The sequence below is a fragment of the Mus caroli genome, unplaced genomic scaffold (assembly GCF_978045245.1).
Source record: "Mus caroli unplaced genomic scaffold, Mus_caroli_1 scaffold_34, whole genome shotgun sequence".
NCBI lineage: Eukaryota > Metazoa > Chordata > Mammalia > Rodentia > Muridae > Mus > Mus caroli.
Window position 1 is genome coordinate 2,334,607 of NW_028227289.1, and position 7,113 is coordinate 2,341,719.

At 39.4% G+C, this 7,113-nt stretch overlaps 1 pseudogene; it reads left to right on the forward strand.

Moving 5' to 3' along the window:
• Positions 1-1,996: 1,996 nt before the first annotated feature.
• LOC146999845 (uncharacterized protein NKAPD1-like) lies at positions 1,997-3,396 on the forward strand (annotated as a pseudogene).
• The last annotated feature ends 3,717 nt before the right edge of the window (positions 3,397-7,113 follow it).

Consider the following 7,113-nt stretch of genomic DNA (forward strand, 5'->3'; position numbering starts at 1 on the left):
AGACCCTGGGTCTTCTTATTGGAGAATTGAATCCATTGATATTGAGAGGTGTTAATGACTAATAATTGTTAATAATTGTTATTTTAATGTTGTTATTGTTGTTGTTGGTGGTGATGTGTGTGTTTGTGTCTGTTTGTTTCTTTGTTTTTGCTGGTATGGAATTATTACCAGGGTTTTCTTGGATACACCTGACTATAATTATCCTTGTTAGGTTAGAGTTTTCCTTCTAATATTTTCAGTAGGTTTGCTTCAATTTGTATTTGTCTTGATATATCTTGTTTTCGCCATTGATGGTGATTGAGAGTTTTGCTAGGTATAGTAGTCTAGGTTTACATCTCTCATTTTCTAGAGTTTGCAGGATAGATTTTAGAGTCTATGTTATGAAGTTGGGTGTAATTCTGATAGGTATGCCTCTGTGTGTTACCTGGTCTTTTCTTCTTGTCATTTTAATATTCTTTCTTTTTTTAATATTATTTTACATTTCTCACATTCTTGATATGTAGACTTTGTGTTTTGATTTTTATTTAGTGGGAGAAGTTTCTTTTCTGGTCCAGTCTAACTGGTGTTCTATAAGTGCCTTTGGCTTTGGCATCCATATGGTGGGTAAACCAAGCCAGGCAGCTGTTGGGGGTCAGTGCTTAGAGCTGCTGACCTGGGTGGATCCAGATTCCTGGGTAGATTCAGGGGCTGCTGCCAAAGACAGACAGGGATAAGAAGAGGTTACTCAGCAGACTTTTTTTCTGAGAGAACAAAGCTTAATTTACTGGTGCTGGCAATTTCTGGCCAACAGACAAGCTATGAAATCTTTTAACTCTTTGGGGCTGAGGAGGAAGAGGAGGAGAGAGAGGAAATTTACACAGACACACACTCACAGTGAATGCCTGAAGCAAAAGGCAGAGCCTGATAATTTCATATACAAACATACGTACATACATAACACATACATACACACACATACATGCATACATGCATATATACACACATATATAAATGTATACAGACCTACAGACAGACATACAAATACTCACACATAGAATAGTTAGAGCAGAGCTCCAAAACCAGCACTAAGTATTCCACACATACATATAACTGAATTGGTGGATAGATGGAACAATGTTCCAATTACCTTTTGCACAAACTTTACACATACACACATAGTTGATGGATGGGACAGACATGCTCCAGCCACAACACACCATGTTTTTTTTTCTTCCATATCTTATATATTCTAGCAAAATCTTTCAAGCATTATACAATTACAATGTGATTACATTTTAGTTTTCTTCTAGTAAGTGATTATGAAAAAACAGTGTGTTTCCCAACACCTTTACAAGTAAGAACATTACACAGTACAGGTAAAAGAAACCAAATCATTCTATTAAACCCACATACATTTGTTATAGATTATTAAAGTTATGGATGAAACAAAAGGTAGAATCCAATAACTTTATACACACAAATATGCACACATACATTCATGTATATATAGTCCTACTGACAGACATATACATATTCACACAAGGAAGCAAGCTAGGTTTCTCAGCCAGTTTCTCTTACTGGCAGGTAGCAATTTGTGGTTACAAAGAAAAAAGTAATTATTTTATTATGTATCTTTAAAGGAAATCTTATAAAAATCTGAAAAGAATCACAAGTGTAATCGGTCTATAAAATCAGGCATATATATCTTAAATCCTCAAAATTGTATCTTCTCATCAGCCATTTTGAATAAACCATAACAGGAAGCAAGAGCAAAATGAGTATAAGAAATCAATTATAACAAGTCCAGCCTCAGTGAGAGTCAGATCAGCTAGTGCTGCCATTGTCCTTGTTGCCTAACCAAAGGGTCCCCTAGCTTAATTAATAAGAGTGAGCCTTTCTGAACTTCATATTGTCGTGTAAGGTTTTTTTATATCAGAGCCAGTAATAAAAATATCTGGTAGAAGCCACTGCCTTTTCTCCCACCCAGCCATGCGAGGCTGTGGCACAGGATTAAAGAATGTCATGGGTTCCACTGGGGGAAGGCCTCCTGAGGATTGTCATCCAGCATACAGATGCTCACAATAAGATACAGGAGGAGTCTGATATGTGGAATTTCAGAGAACTAGAGAAGCAGGAGGAGGATGCTTACCAGGGGACCAGAAGGAACAGAGTACCCAGGAGGTCAAGTCAGATGAGAAGTGATGGTTTTAATGAAGAAAGTCAGAGACTACTGGAGGTCAAAGAATGAGATTTCCAGAGTCCTAGAAGATGATTTTCTTAAGGCAAAAATCGGGAACAAGAAGTTATATGATGATGAATCCAAAATATCAGACAGATGGGGTCACAGTGGTTATAAAGAGTTGTATCCTGAAGAATTTGAAACAGACAGTAGTGATCAGCAAGACTTTACCAATGGGGAAGAAATACATCTCCCCTGGTAAAAACATTTGTGCCTGAATCCCAAAAATATAAAGAGTCAAAGACATTCCATAAGAAGAAGCAGAATAAAGGTCTCTCTCTCTCTCTCTCTCTCCCTCTCTCTCACACACACACACACACACAGACATACACACACAGACACAGACACAGACACACACACTCACACTAAATGGCTGAAACAAAAGGCAGAGTCTGATAACTTCATATACATACATAAGTACATACATACATACATACATACATACATACATACATGCATACATACACACATACATGAATGTATACAGACCTACAGACAGACATACATATACTCACACATAGAATGGTTAGAGCAGAGCTCCAAAACCAGCACTAAGTATTCCACACATACATATAACTGAATTGGTGGATAGATGGAACAATGTTACAATTATCTTTTGCCTCAGTACCCTGTACTGAGGTATATAAAGTTTGCATAACCAAGGTGCCTCTCCTTATAATGATGGTCAACTAGACCATCTTCTGAACTCTCTCACTCTCTCTCTCTCTCTCTCTCTCTCTCTCTCTCTCTCTCTCTCTCTCTCTCTCTCTCTCTCTCTCACACACACACACACACACACACATGAATAAATAAAAAAAAGAAGAAAAACAAAAAGGAATCTATGAACACAACAGCAGATTCCTCAAGTGTGTTCTCAGAGGAAACTTGAGCTTCTAATACCAGCAAAAGGAAGTAACCACACGAGCAAAAAAAAAAAAATCCAGGAATTACCTTTGAGGGAAAAGTGATACTTCTCAGTCAGATGATTCCATATCTAGCATCTAGCAGTTCTGAGGAACTCGAGGAAAGTGACACTAAAAAAAATCAAAAGGAAAAAGAAAGACAAGAGTGTCCATGTTCCCATGCTTGACCCTGAGGTACAGGAGAGGACAAGCAAGTGCAGGAAATGGAAGGTGGCTACTGATGCCAGGTCTGCTGAGATCTCAGAGGATGACTAAGTGGGAGAGCTGCCATCCTCCTTGCCACTGATTCTTAAAGAGGGATGCAGGTGACTCCTGGAGCACAAAGGTCTGACATCAGTCAGAGTTGTCCTGCCACCGATACCTTTTTTCCTATTTTGGCTTGTTAATATCCACCCGACCCCACCCCCACCTTTTTCTTCTAATTCTATTCATGGATTTTAGATTTTCCCTGAAACCAATTGAATCAATTCCCCAATGAAACACACTTCTCAGGGACATACCCACTTGCCAGTTTTTCTTTCTGTTTTGATTTTCAAGAGCATATTATTTCCCCATGCTATATACTGTGATCTTGATAGAAATCAAAATACCACTGGAAAGTGGCTGGTACAGCAGTTGGCTTTTCATTAAGAGGAAAGATGAAGTGACATTTTCAGGGCTTTTGTTTTTGAAGTTGTCACTGGTACTGAGTGAAATTCTTGAAAACTCAAGACTGTGGGTCATGGTTCTGCCACTAATTGATTGCATTCAAGAGCAGATTAATTAACCTCTCTAGCCTTATTTTTTGGGCTTGTAATACAAAGATACTTCATGATTGGCATGATAGACACCAACAATAGAATACAACAATGCTGACATCCCACGAAGTGGCATTTTATAGTTCTAACTAAATTTGTGCTCTTTATGGAACATATTTCTAATAAAGTACTTGTTCTTAAAATACAAGAAAAATCTCAATCTAGCTTTACTAACAACTTTATTTTTCCAAATGTTTTCTGAGGTTGGTAGTCATTGGATACAATCTATATCTTCTCTAGGATGTTGATAGAAATAATTAATCATGGTATCACAGCAGCAATACCTCTACAGGGCCTGAGATACTGGTCAGTGAGGGACTGGAAGCCTCCTTAAAGTTGTCATATAACTCTTAGATTAATAGGGCTCTGAGGGTAGCAATCAGAGCAAAACTCCTGAACAGCACAAAGTTCTTGTTTTAGTCAGGGTTTCTATTCCTGCACAAACATCATGACCAAGAAGCAAGTTGGGGAGGAAAGGGTTTATTTGGCTTACACTTCCATGCTGCTCTTCATCACCAAAGGAAGTCAGGACTGGAACTCAAACAGGTCAGAAAGCAGGAGCTGATGCAGAAGCCATGGAGGGATGTTCTTTACTGGCTTGCCTCCTCTGGCTTGCTCAGCCTACTCCCTTATAGAACCCAAGACTACCAGCCCAGGGATGGTCCCACCCACAAGGGGCCTTTCCCCCTTGATCACTAATTGAGAAAATGCCTTACAGTTGGATCTCATGGAGGCATTTCCTCAACTGAAGCTCCTTTCTCTGTGATAACTCCAGCTGTGTCAAGTTGACACAAATATAGCCAGTACAATTGACCCCTTGTCAACTTGACACACAAACACATCACTAGTAAGCCTCAACCCTTACATTCTTATTCATCCCCAATATCTAAATAACTTTAAAAGTCCCACAGTCTTTACATATTCTTAAAATTTCAATCTCTTTAAAATATCCATCTCTTTTAAAATCCAAAGTCTTTTTACAATTAAAAGTCTCTTAACTGTGGGCTCCACTAAAACAGTTTCTTCCTTCAAGAGGGAAAATATCAGGGCACAGTCACAATCAAAGCAAAAATCAGTCTCCAACCGTCCAACGTCTGGGATCCAACTCACCATCTTCTGGGCTCCTCCAAGGGCTTGGGTCACTTCTCCAGCCATGCCCTTTGTAGCACACACGTCGTCCTCTGGGCTCCAGATGCCTGTACTCCACTGCTGCTGCTGCTCTTGGTGGTCATCTCGTGGTACTGGCATCTCCAAAACACTGCATGACCCCTTCAGTCCTGGGCCTTCAATTACAACTGGGGCTGCACCTTCACCAATGGCCTTCCATGGCCTCTCACAGTGCCGAGCCTCAGCTACTCTGCGTGACCCCTTCATGCCTTCAAAACCAGTACCACCTGGGTGACCCTTACACATTACCAAGTCAAGTTGACACAAAAATAGCCAGTACAGTTCTCAAGACACATATTGATTGGGATGTGCCACATGAGGTCCCCTCATGTGGCTATGGTAACCCATGGGCTGCATTCCATTAGTTCTAAGGCAATTTGTCATTCCTCCTGCATGGCCCTTGGCAAATAAGCTTCTTGCATGTGTATATCTCCTCTTTCTTTTGGCTAGAAACATTTTTATCTCTATGATTTCCTTGAGAATATTTTCTGTGTTTGGAGCTGGGACTGACTATTCACCTTCTATTCCTATTATTCTTGATTAGGTCTTTTCTTTTTTCTTTTTTCTTCTCTTTTTTCTTTTCTTTTGTTTTTTGTGTTTTGTTTGTTTTTTGGGCTTAACAATCTTTGCTTTTGTTTTATTTAATTTTATAATTAGATATTTTCTTTATTTACATTTCAAATTTTATCCCCGTGTCCTCATTTCCCTTCTGAAAACCCCCCTATCCCATGGTATCACAGAGTTCTTAGATGTTTTGTGTTAGAAAATTTTTAGATTTAATATTTTCTTTGACTGGTGTATCAACTTTTTCTATTATATGTTCTTCACCTGAGATTCTCGCTTCCATCTCTCATATTCTGTTGGTAATGTTGCTTCTGATGTTCCTGCTCTCTTCCCCAGGGTTTCCATTGCCAGGATTTCCTCAGTTTGTGTTTTCTTTGTTGGTTCTACTTTTATTTCCAGGATTTTCTGTATTTCTTTAAAGGGTTTGCTTCCTCTTTAAGGCCTCTATCGTCTTTATAAAATTGGATTTGAGGTCATTTTCTGTGTTTTGCTTGTGTTAGGATACCAAAGGCTTGCTGAAGTTGGGTATCCTTGTTCTGAAGGTTTTACCTTGCCCTTGTTTTGTTGATTGTGTTCTTTTGAGGACCCTTAGACACCTGGATACCTTTAGTACCTGAATGTTCCCTTTGTATAGGTATTTAGAGAGGCTTATACTCCTTGATCCTGCTGTGGCGGCCCTTGAGAGTATTCTTGGGATTATGTTTCTAGATCAGCATGTCTGATAAAGGTAGGCTGAGAGGTTGTGGGAGAATGTGCATCACGCAGGAATAGCAGTCTACTCCAGGCACCTGGTGGTGCTTCAGAGGACTAAAGGAGCAAGTAAGATGGGTGCAGGAAGGGAATTTTACCTGTATGGTTCCAGATAAGCAGGTCTGATAAAGGTGGGCACAGAAGTGGTTGGATGATGAAAATCTGCCTGGGATAGCAGGCTGCTGAGGGAAGTTGGAGTGGCCCAGAGCAGCAGCAGGGGTGCTCTAACCACAGATATTTTAAGTAAAGATATAAAATATCTTTCTGTAGCCTCTTCAAGCTCCATATTATTATCTACCTCTTCAGCCTCATTTGGCTTTACCCTCTCTTCCTCAAACTCCATTACTTTTCCCTCTTTGTCCCTTCACAGAAACTCTGTCCTACTATTTCCCGACATATGGCTCTATAAGGGCCTACTAGTCCCATAGATTTTTCTCTACAGGGGCCAAAGAAGAATACAATTCTTTTGAGTCAATAAGCTATTTTCAACAAATGAAGAATTTTACAAAAGATTTAGAAGACAAGTTACCTAAAGAATGGACCATGTAATTGTCCACCATGTGCAAGAACTGTCCCCACAAACATCTTAGTCAGCTGAACTACCCTAAGGTTGTTTATTTGTGAACATAAATTTGGTGATTAAAAAGAAGCTACAATTCAAAAAGGAAAGAAAAGTAGAGAAGAGAAGAGGAAA